Source organism: Rana temporaria, chromosome 1, assembly GCF_905171775.1.
Source record: "Rana temporaria chromosome 1, aRanTem1.1, whole genome shotgun sequence".
Taxonomy (NCBI): Eukaryota; Metazoa; Chordata; class Amphibia; order Anura; family Ranidae; genus Rana; species Rana temporaria.
In genome coordinates, this window is record NC_053489.1 from 427,313,325 (window position 1) to 427,331,441 (window position 18,117).

General features: G+C 47.0%; 2 protein-coding genes across 3 annotated transcripts in view; one reads left to right on the forward strand and one right to left on the reverse strand.

Annotated features, from left to right (window-relative positions):
* The window catches only part of WRN (WRN RecQ like helicase), a 257,949-nt gene extending 247,142 nt beyond the window's left edge, over nt 1-10,807 (reverse strand). For both annotated transcript variants that reach the window (XM_040325345.1, XM_040325344.1), the window contains exon 1: nt 10,579-10,807. The gene's annotated coding sequence lies outside the window, so the exon portion shown is untranslated. The remainder of the gene's footprint in view (nt 1-10,578) is intronic.
* Nucleotides 10,808-10,870: 63 nt separating this feature from the next.
* The window catches only part of PURG (purine rich element binding protein G), a 31,349-nt gene continuing 24,102 nt past the window's right edge, over nt 10,871-18,117 (forward strand). Inside the window, exon 1 of the mRNA XM_040325346.1 lies at nt 10,871-10,988. The gene's annotated coding sequence lies outside the window, so the exon portion shown is untranslated. The remainder of the gene's footprint in view (nt 10,989-18,117) is intronic.

An 18,117-nucleotide genomic window follows, 5' to 3' on the forward strand; every position in this document is an offset into this window, starting at 1 on the left:
ATTACCCATTTTTAATCCTTATACTGTTATCATTAGCAAATAGACAGGAAGGTATATTATATATACTTATTTTAACTTTTTTCTACATTTCTTCCTGTTTCTGGCCTAGGTCCAAAAAAAATTCACACATCCCAAAAATCTTCATGGGCATTTATTTTTCGTTCATTTGACTGCATGCTTGAGCAAAGGGCGGATGGATTCCATAAAGTAAATGCTACATGAATCATCTACCCTTAGGCCCATTTCACACTGAGGTGGGATGTGCGGTGGCGGTATAGCGCCGCTATTTTTAGCAGCGCTATACCGTCTGAATTGCCGCGGAATTGCAGAGGTATTCGGCCACTAGCGGTGCGGTATTAACCCCTCTGCAGAGGCGCATTGCCGATGGTATTACCACGGTGCCCATTGCTTTCAATAGGAAGGAGCGGTAAACACACCGCTCCAAAGATGCTGCTGGCAGGACTTTTGGAGCGGTCCCGCCAGCGCATCGCCTCAGTGTGAAAGCCCTCGGGCTTTCACATTGAGACTGCAGGGAAGGAGTTTTTCAGGCGGTATTTAGGCGCTATTTTTAGTGCTAAACCTAAAACTTCTCAGAGTGAAATGCGCCGTACTCAAGATGGTCAAAGCTAGAAATGCCATGGGGTGTGCTTCAAAGCAATTTCTCAACAAAATAAAGCACTGAGACATGGATGGATGGGGGAGCTTGCTTTAAATATAAAAAATGTAGTGCTCAGATACAGTTTAGATACAGTGCTGCTTTTACTAAAGGGATGTGATGATTTTTTTCCCTGCTTTGCAGGAATACAAAATCCCTCACTTTCCTCCTGTCAAAATGGAGCTCTGCCTGGTTTTCATAGGTAGAGCTCCGTCCTGTGTCTCTGCCCCACAATAGGTGGGTGCCGACGGACATCCATCACCCAGGACTCGGTTTCTGCTGCGAGTAATCACAGCACAAGCAGTGCGCCCCCTAGGCAGAAGTGCAGAATCACATGTATATGCGATTCCCCACAGAACGGCCGACCTGTAGCAGTGAATCTGTTATGGGGCGGTCTGGAAGTGGTTAATACACTGCTCAAAAAAAATTAAAGGAACACTTTGAAAACATATCAGATATCAACAGGCAAAAATCTCATGCTGGATATCTATACTGATATGGACTGGGTAATGTGTTAGGAATGATTCCATCATTTGATGGAAATGAAAATTATCCACCTACAGAGGGCTGAATTCAAAGACACCCCGAAAATCAAAGTGAAAAAATTATGCCGAAAGCTAGTCCATTTTGCTGAAATTTCATTGCAACAACTCAAAATGGTCCTCAGTAATTTGTATGGCCCCCAAGTGCTGACAACATCAGGTCATACTCCTAATGAGACGACGGATGGTGTCCTGGGGTATTTCCTTCCAGATTTGGACCAGAGCATCCCTGAGCCCCATGAACAGACTGAGGTGCAACCTGGCGGCACCGGATGGACCGAAACATAAGGTGTTCTTTTGGATTTAGGTCAGGTGAGCGTGGGGGCCATTCAATGGTATCTATTTCTTCATCCTCCAGGAACTGGCTGCATGCTCTTGCCAGATGAGGCTGGGCATTGTCGTGCACCTGGAGGAACCTAGGACCCACTGCACCAGCGTAGGGTCTGACAATGGGTCCAAGGACTTCATCCCAATACCTAATGGCAGTCAGTGTGCCATTGTGTAGCCTGAAGAGGTCTGTGCGTCCCTCCATGGATATGCCTCCCCAGACCATCACAGACCCAACACCGAACCGGTCATGCTGAACGATGTTACAGGCAGCATAAAGTACTCCTCTGCTTCTCCAGACCCTTTCACGTCTGTCACTTATGCTCAGGGTGAACCTGCTCTCATCTGTGTAAGGCATGGGGCACCAGTGGCAGACCTGCCAATTCTGGTGTTCAATGGAAAATGCCAATCAAGCTCCACAGTGTCCGGGAAGTGAGCACAGAGCACACTAGAGGAAGTCGGGCCCTCAGGTCACCCCCATGAAGTCTGTTTGGAGCTCTGCCTGGTTTTCATAGGTAGAGCTCCGTCCTGTGTCTCTGCCCGACAATCGTTGTTTGGTCAGAGACATTCACACCAGTGGCCTGCTGGAGGTCATTTTGTAGGGCTCCGACAGTGCTCATGCTGTTCCTCCTTGCACAAAAGGAGCAGATACCAGTCCTGCTGATGGGTCAAGAACCTTCTACGGCTCTGTCCAGCTCTCCTAGAGTAACTGCCTGTCTCCTGGAATCTCCTCCATGCTCGAGACACTGTGCTGGGAGACACGGAAAACCTTCTGGCAATGACATGTATTGATGTGCCATCCTGGAGGAGTTGGACAGCCTGTGCAAACTTTATAGGGTCCAAGTATCACCTTGTGCTACCAGTAGTGACACTGACCCGAGCCAAATGCAAAACTAGTGAAAAACAGTCAGAAAAGATGAGTAGGAAAAAAAAAAAAATGTCAGACACCTCCACCTGAAAAAACATTCCTGTTTTGGAGGTCGTCTCATTGTTGCCCATCTAGTGCACCTGTTGTTAATTTCAATTAACAGCAAATCAGCTGAAACTGATTAACAACCCCCTCTGTATACACCCCTCCCCCTCTGATACTTAATTGACCAGATCAATATCCCAGGAGTTGTGATTCAAAAGTTTTTTTGAGCAGTGTATATTGTTAGAGATTGTCCTTGCTGTGTGTACGTTATGACAATGTGAACACAACCTATACACATACAAGAGTTGATTTACTAAAAAAATTGGAAAGTGCACAATCTGGTGCAGCTATACATGGTAGCCAATCAGCTTTGTTTATTTGTTTTGTTAAAGATTAATCGTCGACCCGGCTTTTTAATGCCACTTTTTGTTTACATCCATGGCGAAAAGTTTTGAGAATGACACCAATATTAATAATTACAAAGTCTGCTGCTTTAGTGCTTTTAGATCTTTTGTCAGATGTTACTATGGTATACTGAAGTATAATTACAAGCATTTCATACGTGTCAAAGGCTTCAAGTTTATACAAAGAGTCAATACTACTGCAGTGTTGACCCTTCTTTTTCAAGACCTCTGCAATTTGCATGCTGTCAATCAACTTCTGGGCCACATCCTGACTGATGGCAACCCATTCTTGCATAATCAATGCTTGGAGTTTGTCAGAATTTGTGGGGGGGTTCTCAATAGGATTAAGGTCTGGGGAATTTCCTAGCTATGGATCCAAAGTTCAATGTTTTGTTCCCCAAGCCACCAAGTTATGAATTTTGCCCCATGGCAAGGTGCTCCATCATGCTGGAAAAGGCATTGCAAAAAAGCAGCTGAATCAACCATAAGAGATGGTCCATACGCTTGCTGGACTTTCTTGGATGCCCTGAAGCCTTCTTCACAAATTCAGTGGAAATGTTTTTTTCATGGAGTTAAAGCGGTGGTTCCCCCTTAAAAACGACTTTTTCTTATTCCACTGCCCCCCCACATTCCATCACGATTAAGGCTCTTATTATTTTTTTCCTGCTGTACATACCTTAGTACAGCATATTCACCCAGCATATGCATCCGGGTTGCGAGTGCCGCGGGAGTGGGCGTTCCTCACATGCTGTTGATTGACGTTTTGCCCAAAAACGAGCTCTCCCCCCGTCGCGTAAGCCGCGTCACGATTGGCGAAAGGAGCCGAACGGCGATGCGCATGCGCAGTATAGCGCCGACTCGCCGTTCGGCTCCTTTCGCCAACCGTGACGCGGCTTACGCGACAGGGGGGAGCTCGTTTTTGGGCAAAACGTCAATCAACAGCATGTGAGGAACGCCCAACAGCATGTGAGGGACTCGCAACCTGGATGCACGGGTGAAGATGCTGTACTAAGGTATGTACAGCAGGAAAAAAATAATAAGAGCCTTAATCGTGATGGAATGTGGGGGGGCAGTGGAATAAAAAAAGTTGTTTTTAAGGGGGAACCACCGCTTTAAGTTAATTTTCATGGCAAAGAGGGACCTTGTAATTAATTGGATCGCTCTTCATAGCATTCTGGAGTATATGCAAATTGCTATATATATATATATATAAATAAAAGAAAAACTGGCAGCAGATTTTGTGAAAATTAATATACGTGTCATTTCTCAAAACTTTTGGCCACATGTTTAACCTCCCTGGCGGTATGATTATGTCCGATTTTTAAAAATGTCAAAGCGGTACATTGTTTTGCATGGACATTTTTTGCTTTATATTGTAGGCCTGTAATTCTTAGGAATAAGTCACTTAAATCTGTTCAAACAAGTCTAGTAGACATCCCAGGTATGATAAAAGTTTGAAACACAAAATAATAAATAACTATAAGTAACAAATAATATAATAATACATTTTATTTAATAATGTAATCAAATCAAAAACACAAGGGTGCAATATTACTAGTCACTTCATATTGGTTTAGTAAACATCCCGGGTATGAAAAAATTTAAAACAAGGGACTGCAAACTCTAACGTCACAATCAGGACAATGGAACCTGGTTTCCGTTCGGATTTTCTTTCCACTGCCATCTCGTTTGAGCAACAAACCACGCACATTTTTGTAGGTGCTGACTTTTTCTCGGTTGGTGGGATGTAGTCCATGAAGTGACGACCAGTCAGGCGTTCCGGGTTGACAATGCCAACCCCCTGACGTACAGCTCTATTCACAGCCATTCATAGTGTTTGGTGGTTCACAAAGATCCGTTCGGCAACTTTCCAAATTACCGTATTTTTCGCACCATAAGACGCAGTCGTCACCCCCCCCCCCCCCTCCCCAAAAAAATGGGGGAAAAATGGCCCTACGTCTTATGGAGCGAATACTATCCAGGCACTGCCCCTCCATCGCGTCAGAATATTGACGCTCGGCTTCTCTGTGGAGGAGAGAGGACAGGATGAGAGGCAGATCCTTGCAGGTGCATACCAAGTGGAAGTGGGGGGGAGGCGGTCTGCCGGGATGCCAAAACTTGGGGGTGTCAGTGGCATCGTTATGGGGGTGCACTCCGCACCCAGGTCAGTTGACACCCGCCAAATCTGATACCATTCCGAAAAGCAGCAAGAGCCTTTGCTGTTTTTTCTTTTTAGCTGTAACACCCCTGTGCCGTGGTCTGGTCCAGTCTCACTTCCTGCTCTTTCCACCGGCAGCTGCAAACTATGTCCCCAGTCCTCCTTCCTAGCTGCTGCCCGGGTGCATCTGAGGCTTAGAGCCAGCCAGAGGGGGTTGTGCATTGTAATAGCAGTGTCCTCCACTGCCTGAGGTAAGCTGGTGATGAGGGGGTGGGAGGTGTGCGCTGGCATGGTAGCCACTGCCTAGTCACCTGAGCTGCTGTGATAGAAGAGGCTGAAGGGGTGTTTGTGTCTGCCTGGCCACCCTGAGCTGATCTGGGAAGGGAGGGGAGGTTGCTGTGTCCACCACCACCACCACCCAGGTATAGCCGATTTGATAGGAGGGGTGGTATTGCTGCGTGTCCACCACCCACCTATAGTAGTACTATAATAAGTATTTTAGTACACCATTTGGTTCAGAATTTTTTTTTCCTTTTTTTCCCTCTTCTAAAACCTAGATGCGTCTTATGGTCAGGTGCGTCTTATGAAGCGAAAAATACGGCATGTCAGAATGAATCACAGGCTTGTCACTTTTTTTTAGCAGAATGTAGGCATTCCACAAGCATTGCTCAAGAAGATGCCTAAAGATTAGGGATGAGCTTCGAGTTCGAGTCGAACCCATGTTCGACTCAAACATCGTCTGTTCGGCCGCTCGCAGAATTTCGAACATTATGGGACGTTAGTGCCAAATTCGAGTGGCGCGTCACGGCCCATAATTCACTGCGGCATCGCAGTGTATTGCTGGCTGATGATTGGCCAAGCATGCACTATGACCCGCATGCTTGGCCAATCACAGCGCCGTAAGCAAAGAGAGCCATAATTGGCCAAAGCCAGGGTGGCTTAGGCCAATTATGTCTCAGGGGGTTTAGTACACGCCCCACACTATATAAGGCCGCCTGCGTGGCAGCCTTGTGTAGTGTGTTGCGGCGGCGGTGAGAGAGAGAGAGTCATTTCAATCGAGTCATCACCCACTTGGGCACCACATGCTTGACCAGACATATGTCGACCTGCCATGCAGTTCGTTGGCAAGCGTACCTAAAAGACCCACACCAAAGAACAAAGCGGACCTCTCCTTGCTCCTCATCAGCTGGGATCTCCAACCCCACTATACCTTCAGTCCTTTCTGAAACCTGCACCGAGAGGAATGAAGGTGTAGAATTAGGTGTGTCACAGCCAAGTACTTGCGGGCAATCCGCTATCGGTACACCAACGTCAGATTGTACCAGGCAAACTTCTCCGCCCTAGCTACTGCAGCGTCAAAAGAAGTTCGCTCCCAGCCATCCACACGCCCAGCGGTTGAATGCTAGCTTGGCTAAATTGCTAGCACTTCAACTGCTGCCTTTCCAGTTGGAAAAATCTGCCCCCTTCCGCGAGTTTGTGGAATGTACGGTACCTCAGTGGCAGGTTCCCAAATGCCACTTTTTCTCACGGAAGGCGATTCCGGCTCTCTAGCGGCATGTGGAAGGCAATGTCCATGCCTCGCTGGACAGGGCGGTCAGCGGTAAAGTGCATATTACCGCTGACTCATGGTCCAGCAGGCATGGACAGGAATGTTACCTATCTTTCACGGAGCATTGGGTGAATTTGCTGGCAGCTGGGAAGGATGCAGGACAAGGTACAGTAGTGTTGGAGGTTGTTCCGCCACCACACCTCCAAAATGCTACTAATGGCGATTGTGACACACCTGTCTCCTCCACCCCCTCCTCTTCTTCCTCCATGGCCTCTTCCTGTGTTTTGTCCTCGGAACCAGCGGTGCTCCGTAGCCGTTCAAGGGGCTACACAAGTACGCAGGCAAAAAGATGCCATGCAGTGCTTGAGCTGGTGTGCTTGGTGGACAGGAGCCACACTGGGGCAGAGGTTCTGTCAGCTCTGCAGGGGCAGGCTCAGAGGTGGTTGACGTCACGCAAGCTTAAGCCAGGAATGGTGGTTTGCAACAATGGCGCCAACCTCCTCTCTCCCCTCCCCTGACCCATGTGCCCTGTTTAGCTCACTTCTTTAACTTAGTGGTGCATCGGTTCTTGGGTAGGTACCCGGGCTTACAGGATGTCCGCAGGCCAGGAAACTCTGTGTGCATTTCCAGTCATATAAAGCCAGTGCTCGGCTGGCAGACCTCCAAAAAGGAATACAACCTGACCAAGAACCGTCTAATCTGTGACATACCCACCAGGTGGAACTCTATGTTGGCCATGCTGCAGCGGCTGCACACGCAGCAGAGGGCCATTAATGAGTATCTGTGCCAATATGGCACCAGGACAGGGTCAGAGGAGCTTGGTTTATTTCCCCATGCCAGTGGGCCATGATCAGGGATGCATCCACTGTCCCGTCACCATTTGAGGAGGCCACGAGGATGGTGAGCAGTGACAGTGCATACATCAGTGACACTGTCCCTCTTATCCACCTGTTGGAGCACACGCTGCATGGAATAATGGACAGGGAACTTGAGGCAGAACAGAGGGAGGAACAGGAGGACTTCCTTACCTCTCAAGGCCCCCTTTATTCAGACAGTGTTCCTGCTGGCCCACCTATCACACAGGAAAAGGACGAGGAGGAGGACGACGACTGTCAGCATGGAGGTGGAGCCTAGCACTCAGCATCAGCCTTCAAAAGGAATCAATTACAGTCCCAAGAAACCCATGGACTTGTACGTGGCTGGGAGGAGGTGGCTGTGGATCATGTCGTCCTGAGTGACCCAGAGGACTCCGGACCGAATGCCTCAGCAAACCTACGCTGCATGGCCTCCCTGATCCTGCAAAGCCTGCGGAAGGATCCTTGCATTCGTGGTATCAAGGAGAGGCATCATTACTGGCTGGCAACCCTCCTTGATCCACGTTAAATGGGTAAGGTTGCAGACCTTATCTTGCCGTCGCAGAGGATGAAACATCTTCGGGAGGCCTTGCAAAAAGGTCTGTGCAATGCGTTCCCAGAGACTGGGAGGTTACAAAATCCTGGTCCTTGACAACGTGTTGCTGAGGCTCCGGTCAAAGAAGGAGTGGTTGAGAAGGTTGCCGTCTGACCAATGCGTTCAGACAATTTTTTAGTCCGCAGCCCCAAGGTATGATCGGTTCCAGCAACCATCGCCAGCGTCTGTTTTACATGGTGCAGGAATACCTAGGGGCAAGATCAGACTTGGACACCTTTTCCACCGAAAATCCTCTGGGTTACTGGGTCTTGAGGATGGATCACTGGCCAGAGCTTGCACAGTATGCAATTTATTTATTTATTTATTAAAATGCTTATAAAACACAGCGCAGTCTTACACATGTGCCTCGATTGAGCTACTGGCTTGTCCTGCATCCAGCGTTCTTTCAGAACGCATATTCAGTGCTGCTGGAGGCTTTGTAACTGATCACAGGGTGCGCCTGTCCACCGACTCGGTCGTTCAATAGACCTTCATAAAAATGAATCAGTCTTGGATCACCACCAACTACCAAGCACCTGATGCTGATGTAACCGAAATATTTTTTTTTTTGAATTGTCAGATTCCTTTAAGACTGTCTATGCTGATGCTGAGTGACTATCGTCTTACTCCTCAATGATCATGCCGATAGCTTGTAAGAAAATTTTTGGTTCTGGGCACGCCATCACCGCTCCGGCCAATCACAGTGCCGGAGCAGCGATAACAGGAAGAAATCTCAGAGGGGACATGGCGGCGGTGGACAGGACTGAGGACTTCGCTCTCAGGTAAGTGACACATAATGAGCTAGTATGCTAGAAAGCTCTATTTGTGGGAACAAAATTATAAAAATTTAGTTTGGGTACAGTGTAGCATGACTGTGTAATTGGCATTCAAAGTGCAACAGCGCTGAAAGCTGAAAATTGGTCTGGGCAGGAAGGTGAATAAGTGCCCAGTATAAAAGTGGTTAAAATCACTGCTCCCGGAAAAAAACAAACGGTAGTTTTTAAGACTTTTTTTGCATTGATATATGCTCCCTGGGGCAGGATCCGGGTCCCCAGACCCTTTTTAGGACAATAATTTGCATATTAGCACTTTTGATTTTGAACGCTGAGTCCCATAGACTTTAATGGGGTTCTAAAGTTTGCGCAAACTTTCGGTCCGTTCGCAGGTTCTAGTGCGAAATGAACCAGGGAGTGTTCGGCTAATCCCTACTGAAGATCTTCTTGTAGTACTTCTTTTGCCGTTTCCTCATTGCTAGGTATAAATGTCATTGCTTGGTCGGCTCTGTCAACACCTCCCATGGTGTTATTGTAATCTATCACTACTTGTGGCTTCATTTAGGCACACATCTTCCTTGTCACACCATCGCAGTGCCATCATTTTGCCTTTCTACCAGGTAACCATTTCTCCAAACATTGGCGGCATGTCATGCCGGTTAACCCTAACGGTCCCGTAGGCATCGGTTTTGTTTTACATAAGAAACTCATACAGATCAAGAGATGTGTAAAAGTTGTTAGTATTTACGCAATCAGTGAAAGAACGGAAGATGTTGCCATTCCATAGTTATATTTTGGATAGAATTTTGTTCCTTTTCCTGGTATAGGACTGAATCCCAAATGTAGCCAGTTGACGATTCGCATAGCATGAAGGATTTTACACCAAACCGTACTCTCTTTGATGCAATGTATTGTACCCAGCTGATGTAGGCCATTAGACTTTCATCTATGCCGATATCTCTTTCTGGCACATAGCTCTGTTGTAAATTCTTTAGAATCATTTCAGATACTTCCCAGATTTTCTTGAGTTTTGGTGCAGAATGAGTAGTTTCATCAAATTCTTTGTGTAAATATTTTATTATGAGGGAAAATCTGTACTTTTTTATAGATCTATACAAACATGTTTGTTATTTCTATTTTAACCACTTGCCGACCGCTGCACGCCGATATACGTTGGCACAATGGCAGCGGAGGGCAAATGGGCGTACAGGTTCTTCCCCTTTAAAAAGCTGCGTGGCTGGCGCACTCTCCGTGACCACGCAAACCCGATTGTATCACAGCGCTGCAGAACGGGGGGGGGGAGGGGGGTGCCTACGTAAACAAGGCATTTCCCTGTTCTGCATTGTGACAGGACAAAAATCTACTGACAGGCAGTGATCTCTGTCATGTCAGTGGTAGCCCAGCCCCAACAGATAGAATCACTCCCTAGGACACACTTAACCCCTTCATCGCCCCCTAGTGTTTAACCCCTTCCCTGACAGTGACATTTATATTCTTCCGGGGCTGAAGTGGTTAAACTGAATGGGTTGCTTTACAAGGTGATCGTTTTACAATCACTTTAATTGAACAAGCTGATTGGTTTCTATGCAGAGCTGCAGCAGATTTTGCACTCCAGTTTCCGTAAACCTCCCCCCCAGTATATGATGTATGTATACATGCATTATTGCAGTAAATGCATTCTGCATGACGTGATCTCAGTTGTCTCCCTCCAGTCCATTCTGTGATAGAGGAACCCGCTCACCCCCTAGGGCTGTATTCTTCCCACACATGGCAGGACAGGTGAGACCGCCCAGAAAAGTTTTACTTACTTGCCAAACGTCACTGTACGTCTATTAGAACTTTCCAGAAAGGGGGAGGACAACAGCCGGGCATACTAAGCCCCCCAACAACACATATCCCACACACTGAGCCCTCACAGCCAGGCACGTTCAGTCGGCGCGCCGTCACCCGCTCAGCTGAAGCCGACAAGAGAGAACTCTTCCGCCCGCACTCTAGTCGGCCTTGTGATTGGTCCAAGCCGTGTCCCCCACAATCCCGTCCGAGAGTGTAGACAGCTTCCGCCCTGTCAGGCTTGTCTCCAGGACCTTGCCGCTCCGTGCTGGTGACGTCATTCTGCGCCAACGCGCAGATGGAGAAATCATTCCTGGACGGCCATGAAAACAGGAGGAGCGCAGGTGTCCAGGCTGAACCAAGGAGCGGGGAGGCCTGCAATGTAACAGTGAGTAAGAGGCCTCTCCTGCTGCGGACGGCTACAATGCATGGAAGCTTGTGACAGGACAGACATGGTGCAGGGACCTGTCACCCTCCCCTCCCCCAGCATGTCTGTAGCTCTCTGCTATCCTCATAGGGAAAGCTGCAAGGTCAGGAAAGGATGGCTGGTACATTTACCGGCCATTGCTGCTTCCCCTAACCCTATGCACGACACTGCTCATGGATGCATGACCTCTTATGCTTTCTACACCTTGAAATGGGCTGCTATAGATTTGATCACACATGCATCCTGCCCATTTCTATAGGATGTCAGTGCAGAGGGTAAATCCAAGGCTTGATCTGCCCATCCAGTTAATGCTACAAGCGCGGCGTTCGATTTGCACGGTGCTTTTTTTTTTTTTTTTTTTCTATTTTTAGCATGCGCTTGCAAACTTGTATCGTGCATTTACCCTGAGTAAGCAGATGAGATGTCTGATGTAAGCCGGAGAGATGATCGCTGTGGGCTGTTGTATCGTACAAGTATGCCCTCCCCCCCTCTTTCTGTAAAGGTAGATGTCGACCCAACCAATAAAATCTCTTAAACGCGTTAGCGTCTTTTTTAATAGCTTTTATTAAAATAGCTGGTGATCCTGCCATAAATGTGCTGTTGCAGGGTGACAACACGCTGTCCCTGTCTCCAAGGGGCTTTCTTGCGTTGTTGCATTCACTGCAATTGGCCATGCACAGGAAGCCAGACCTAAGCAAAGATGTGCAGCCATCACTGGAGCGAGTGCTAGTATACAGAAAGAGGCTGCAGAAAATCCATCAGATATAGCAAAAAAAAATGAAAACCGCTCCTTATTAAAATTGAAAAATATATACATTTTATGTTTCATACACACCACTTTAGTAAACACTGAACAGTAGAAGAAATAATCTCTTTTAAGCAGATCCACACCTTCCTTTCCCATACAGCCAAAGAAGCTGCCATCTTAGCCCCTGTTTGATTTGCATCCGTAGGGATGGGCTCAGGTGTGTTCAGATCCTAGTCTGAACCCATCTGAGCAAGCTGGCCAGGTAGCTGTCACTGCACTGGGCCAATCATCAGAGTGCAAGACATTCTCGGCCTTGGCAGGTACACATATACACGCCCATTGTATATGTGTGGCTGCAGGAAATGCCCTGACAGCAGCCACAATTCAGTGACCGCTTCCTGGCAGGCCTGCTCAGGTGGGTTCGAACTAGCTTCTGAACTTACCTAAGCACATCACCGCTGATCAGCTATGACCCCAGCTATTTGATGGTTTGACAGATCAGTTAACAGCTATCATAAACATAATATCTGAAACGGTTATCGTTTACAGCTTACCTTAAAGTGGAACTTTACTTATAACAGCTTGATAAAGAAATAATGTTCTTTAGCAAGGAACATATCTTCCACATTAATAATTATGCTACCAAAATGAGTGTGCTATATATTGCTTCCAGCATAGCTCCTGTTTCTTCTTGCTGAAGGCTGACATTTTTCTGAAGTCCAGAGCCCCTGAACAGCAGTAAATCATAAAGCGGAACTAAACCCATTGATGTTACGGGTTTAAAAAAACGTTGCATTCCTTGAATGTGTGGATTGCTAACTGTCCCATTTGCTTAAGCTTGCAACCAAACTGTCAAACCATCAAATGGCTGGTGTCCTAACTGAACACGTGTGCAGCACCATGGCGGTTGCAGATCAAACAAACAGCTTCCTTGGCTGTAAACCATAGGAGGGTGTAATTCTGCTTTTAGGCTGTCAGCAGATCGGCCTCTACAAACTCAGCCTAAAATAAGAGAGCAATGGAGCATGTGCAAAGCAAGGTGAGATACTGGATACTAAGCAGTATAGACACTTATTTTTCATGTTTTACATAGCTATTCTTGCAAAAGGGGCCAACCTGAAGTGATCTAGCAGGATTTAATTTTCTGACTAAATCTCCACTTTAAAGTGAAACTAAACCCTATCGTTTTCATCCGCCTACTCGACAGGAATCAGCGGGTCGATCTTTGCTGAGCAAAGCGGAGTCCGTACACGGACAAGCATGCGTAAAAACCGAGCAGATTTTACTTGCAGAGACATCAGTTTTCATGCATGTGGACATCACATCAGTTATGTGCCTTATTCACACCGATATTGATGTCATGTCCATTTTTTTCCCATGAAGAATACTGCATTCATGTTGCAGATTTCTGCATAGGAACAATTCATATGGTGTGGTGTGAACAGAGCACATAGAGAACCATTTTTTTTTTTTTTTTTTTTAGCCCTTGGCATCTGCACCATGGCATGAACAAGGCCTTAGTTGGGTGTCATGATTATCTAGACACTGACATTTATTTAGCTTTCCAGCACAATTGACAACACAGTAGGATGAAAAGATAGAAAAGCTTAGCTGAATGTTGAGGTTAAAGCGGAGGTTCACCCATAGAGAACACTTTTTCCCCTTAGATTCCTGCTCGTTATTACTAGGGGAATCGGCTATTTATTTTAAAATATGTGCAGTACTTACCCGTTTACGAGACGCATCCTCTCCGTCGCTTCCGGGTATGGGCTTCGGGAATGGGCGTTCCTTCTTGATTGACAGGTTTCCGAGAGGCTTCCGACGGTCGCATCCATCGCGTCACGATTTTCCGAAAGAAGCCGAACGTCGGTGCGCAGGCGCAGTATAGAGCCGCACCGACGTTCGGCTTCTTTCGGCTACGAGTGACGCGATGGATGCGACCGTCGGAAGCCTCTCGGAAGAATGTCAATCAAGAAGGAACGCCCGCTCCCGAAGACCCATACCCGGAAGCGACGGAGAGGATGCATCTCGAAAACGGGTAAGTACGGATCATATTTTAATATAAATAGCCGATTCCCCTAGACCGAACGAGCAGGAAGCTAAGGGGAGATTTTTTTTTTTTTTTAAATGGGTGAACTCCCGCTTTAAGATTGCCATTAGCAACACTAGATCATGTATTTAGTATTGGGCTTTCCAGGACCATGGATAGCAAAGAAAATGTTAAAGGGGTTGTAATGGTAAAACATTTTTTCCCTAAATAGCTTCCTTTACCTTGGAGTCCTCCTTCACTTACCTCATCCTTCCATTTTGCTTTTTAAATGTCCTTATTTCTTCTGAGAAATCCTCACTTCCTGTTCTTCTGTCTGTAACTCACCACCGTGATGCAAGGCTTTCTCCCTGGTGTGGAGAAAGCCTCTTGAGGGGGCGAGCAGGAGTGTCAGGACACTGTCTACTTTGCAGATAGAGAAAGGAGCTTTGTGTTAGTGGTTGTCCTGACACTCCTGCTCACCCACTCAAGAGGCTTTCTCCACACCAGGGAGAAAGCCTTGCATTACTGTGTGGAGTTGCAGACAGAAGAACAGGAAGTGAGGATTTCAGAAGAAATAAGGACATTTAAAAGCAAAATGGAAAGATGAGGTAAGTGAAGGAGGACTGCACTAAGGTAAAGGAAGCTATTTAGGGATTCTTTTTTTTACCTTTACAACCTCTTTAATGTAAACTCAAGATTTGGGTGTCGTGGTTAATAGCCATCAGCAAATCTATATAATTAATTTTTATTTGGCTTTTCAGCACCATAGACAGCACAGGTCATTGAAAGATAAACTCTATTTAAGACTTAAGCCTCGTACACACGATCAGATTACACAAGTCCATCGGACAAAACTCCAAGCTACAAACATAGATGCTCGGAAGGAATGCTCACCATAACACACCAGTAGCAGAAGTTGCCCAAAGGGTGGCGCTAAAAAGCTTAAACACATAGTTTTGTGTTTGTTGGCAGGCAATGTTTAACAAAAATCTTTTAGTAGCAATAACAGTGCAGTCCTTGTTTTTTGAGTCCCCTTATATCATAGTTTATTACCTAGGTGTCCAGCCAGTAAGTCTCCTTGTTTTTCAACTTTCTTTAACCACTTAAGGACCCCTTCACACCGATATACGTCGGCAGAATGGCACGGCTAGGCACATCAACTTAACTGAACGTTGCCCTTTAAGCCCAGCTGTGGGGTCGCGCGTGTACGCGACCCGGTCCGAAGCTCCGCGGACCTGATCGCCGCTGGAGTCCCGCGATCGGTCCCCGGAGCTGAAGAACGGGGAGAGCTGTTTGTAAACACAGCTTCCCCGTTCTTCACTGTGGCGCCGTCATCAATCGTGTGTTCCCTTATATAGGGAATCACAATCGATGACGTCACACCTACAGCCACACCCCCCTACAGTTAGAAACACGGATGAGGTCATACATAACCCCATCAGCGCCCCCTTGTGGTTAACTCCCAAACTGCAATTGTAATTTTCACAGTAAACAATGTATTTTAAATGCATTTTTTGCTGTGAAAATGACAATGGTCCCAAAAATGTCCGAAGTGTCCGCCATAATGTCGCAGTCATGAAAAAAATCGCCGATCGCCGCCATTAGTAGTAAAAAAATAATAATTAATAAAAAAGCAACAAAACTGTCCCCTATTTTGTAAACGCTATAAATTGTGCGCAAACCAACCGATAAGCGCTTATTGCGTTTTTTTTTTTTTTTTTTTTACCAAAAATAGGTAGAAGAATACGTATCGGCCTAAACTGAGGAAAAACAATTATTTTTTATGTATTTTTGGGGATATTTATTATCGTAAAAAATATTGCATTTTTTTCAAAATTGTCGCTCTATTTTTGTTTATAGCGCAAAAAATAAAAACCGCTGAGGTGATCAAATACCATGGCATAAATATTTGTCACATTTGTTTTCAGTCAAACTATCAAGCCATCAAACGGCTGGTGTCCTAACTGGACACATGTGCAACACCATGGTAGAGCTGCACGATTCTGGGGAAAAATGAGAATCGCGATTCTTTTGCTTAGAATGAAGATCACAATTCTCAAAAACTTCAGGCTATTAAAGGGGGGCATGTGAGGAAAGGACTTAAAATACCGGCAACTGCTATCCATTATAATATGTTATGAATTTTACCACCACCTGTGTTCCTGGTTTCTTCCCCTGGATGACAGGAGCAGCTCTGCAGTGCATGCTGGGGCTTGTAGTCCCAGCCCAGATGCCCAGGATCCCATGGTGTTAATGGAGGTGCAGAGCATGTTGGGACTTCTATCACAGGCTGTAATGTAGGTGCAGCATATGCTGGGACATATAGTGCCAGTCCAGCTACTCAGGACTCCGGGCTGTAATGGACATTCAAAGCATGATGGCACTTGTAGTTCTATCACAGGCTATAGTGAAGCTGCACGGCATGCTGGGACTTGTAGTTCCAGCCAAACCACTCAGGACTCCAGGCTGCAATAGAAATGCAAAGCATGCTGGGACTTTTAGTTCTATCACAGGCTGCAAGAGAGGAGCAAGGCATGCCAGAGCTTCTAGTTCTATCACAGGCTGCAATGATTCAGCAGAGTACAATGGGACTTATTGGGTTCTATTAGAGACTGCAAGAGAGGTGCAGAGCATGCTGGGACTTGTAGTTCTAGCCCAGCCACCCAGTAACCTAGGCTACAATGAAAGTGCAAAGCATTCATGCTGGGACTTGTAGTTCTATCACAGGCTGCAATAGAGGAGCAAGGCATGCTGGAGCTTCTAGTCCTATCACGCACTGCAAGAGAGGTGCATGCTGGGAACTGTAGTCCCCCAGTGTAAACACACGCAGGAGGTCTCCCTGTGCCATTGGCAGCACACAGGTGTGTATGTCCCCGTCACAGATGATACGAGCCACCCTCCAGCCCAGTTTCCGGGGCCCCTGCCACCCCGAGGGCCCCTCAGGCCTGCTTCGCTTGTCAGGCTATGTCAACTTTGTACACACAGGGCTCCCCTTGTGAGGGCCGGTTACCAATCACGGCAGTACTTCTAAACATATAAAAACAGTGTCAGACGAGCCGTGTACACTGCACAGGGTGGCAGATAGGAGCCGCTGTGGGGAAGCTCGACTCTGTCCCTCCTCTATGGACACCACACACATAGTGCACCCTCCCCACCCCCACTGATAAGAAGCAGGAACTCAACTCAGTACCGACCTGTTGATTTCAGGGGGAAATCCAAAAGCAGTGGGCGGGACGTAGCCCGTGTCAGCGGGAAGAGAGCTGTAGTCCCGAGCGGAAGGGCAGCGCCTCAGCCTGAAACTACAACTCCCAAGATGCACTGCGCTCCCCAGCTCCTTATTCCTATATAAAGCATTCTAATTTTACGTCCACAGACACAGAAGAATCGTGGGTCTTCCTGCGGGGAGATCGCGGACGGGGAGAATCGAGATTGCGATTCTCTCCACGATTAATCGTGCAGCTCTACACCATGGTAACTACAGACAAAAGTGAGACCAAGATGGTAACTTTCTCGACTTTAACGTAAAGGAGGATATAGTTCTGCTTTAAATGCGTTGGCTGCATCAGTTTTTTTTTTTTTTTTAGGATTTTTAACTACTTCAGACCCGCACTATAGCCGAAAGACGGCTACAGCGCAGACCTGATATCCGGGAGGGCGTCCATGGACGTTCTCCCGTTCTCAAGCGGCCTGTGCGCCCGCTGTGATTAGTGAGTCAATGAGACTCGGCCGATCACGAATCGGAGTAAGGGGTCGATCCCGACCCCTTACCACGTGATCAGCTGTCAGCCAATGACAGCTGATCATGTGATGTAAACAGAGCCAATAGTGTGAGGAGAAAAAAAAGCTGATCACCGGCGGCTGTCAGAGGGACATCGGTCCTGATCTGGGAGACCGGGACCTGTGCCACCTGCCAGTACACACCAGTGCCGCCCATCAGTGACGCCTATCAGTGCCACCTATTAGCGCCTTATATGTCCCCATTAATGCTGCCTTATCTGTGCCTATCAGTGCCCACCAGTGCCGCCTCATCAGCGCATATCAATGAAGGAGAAAAATGACCCGTTTGCTAAATTTTATAACAAACTATGAAACATGATTATGTATTTATTTTTTCAACATTTTCCATGTTTTTTTGTTTGTTTATCAAAAAAATAAAAGCCCCAGCGGTGATTAACCACTTAAGGACCGCCTCCTGCAGATATACGTCGGCAGAATGGCACGGCTGGGCACAGGCACGTACCTGTACGTCCCCTTTAAGTGCCCAGCCGTGGGTTGCGCGTGCCCGCGACCCGGTCCGAAGCTCCGTGGCCACA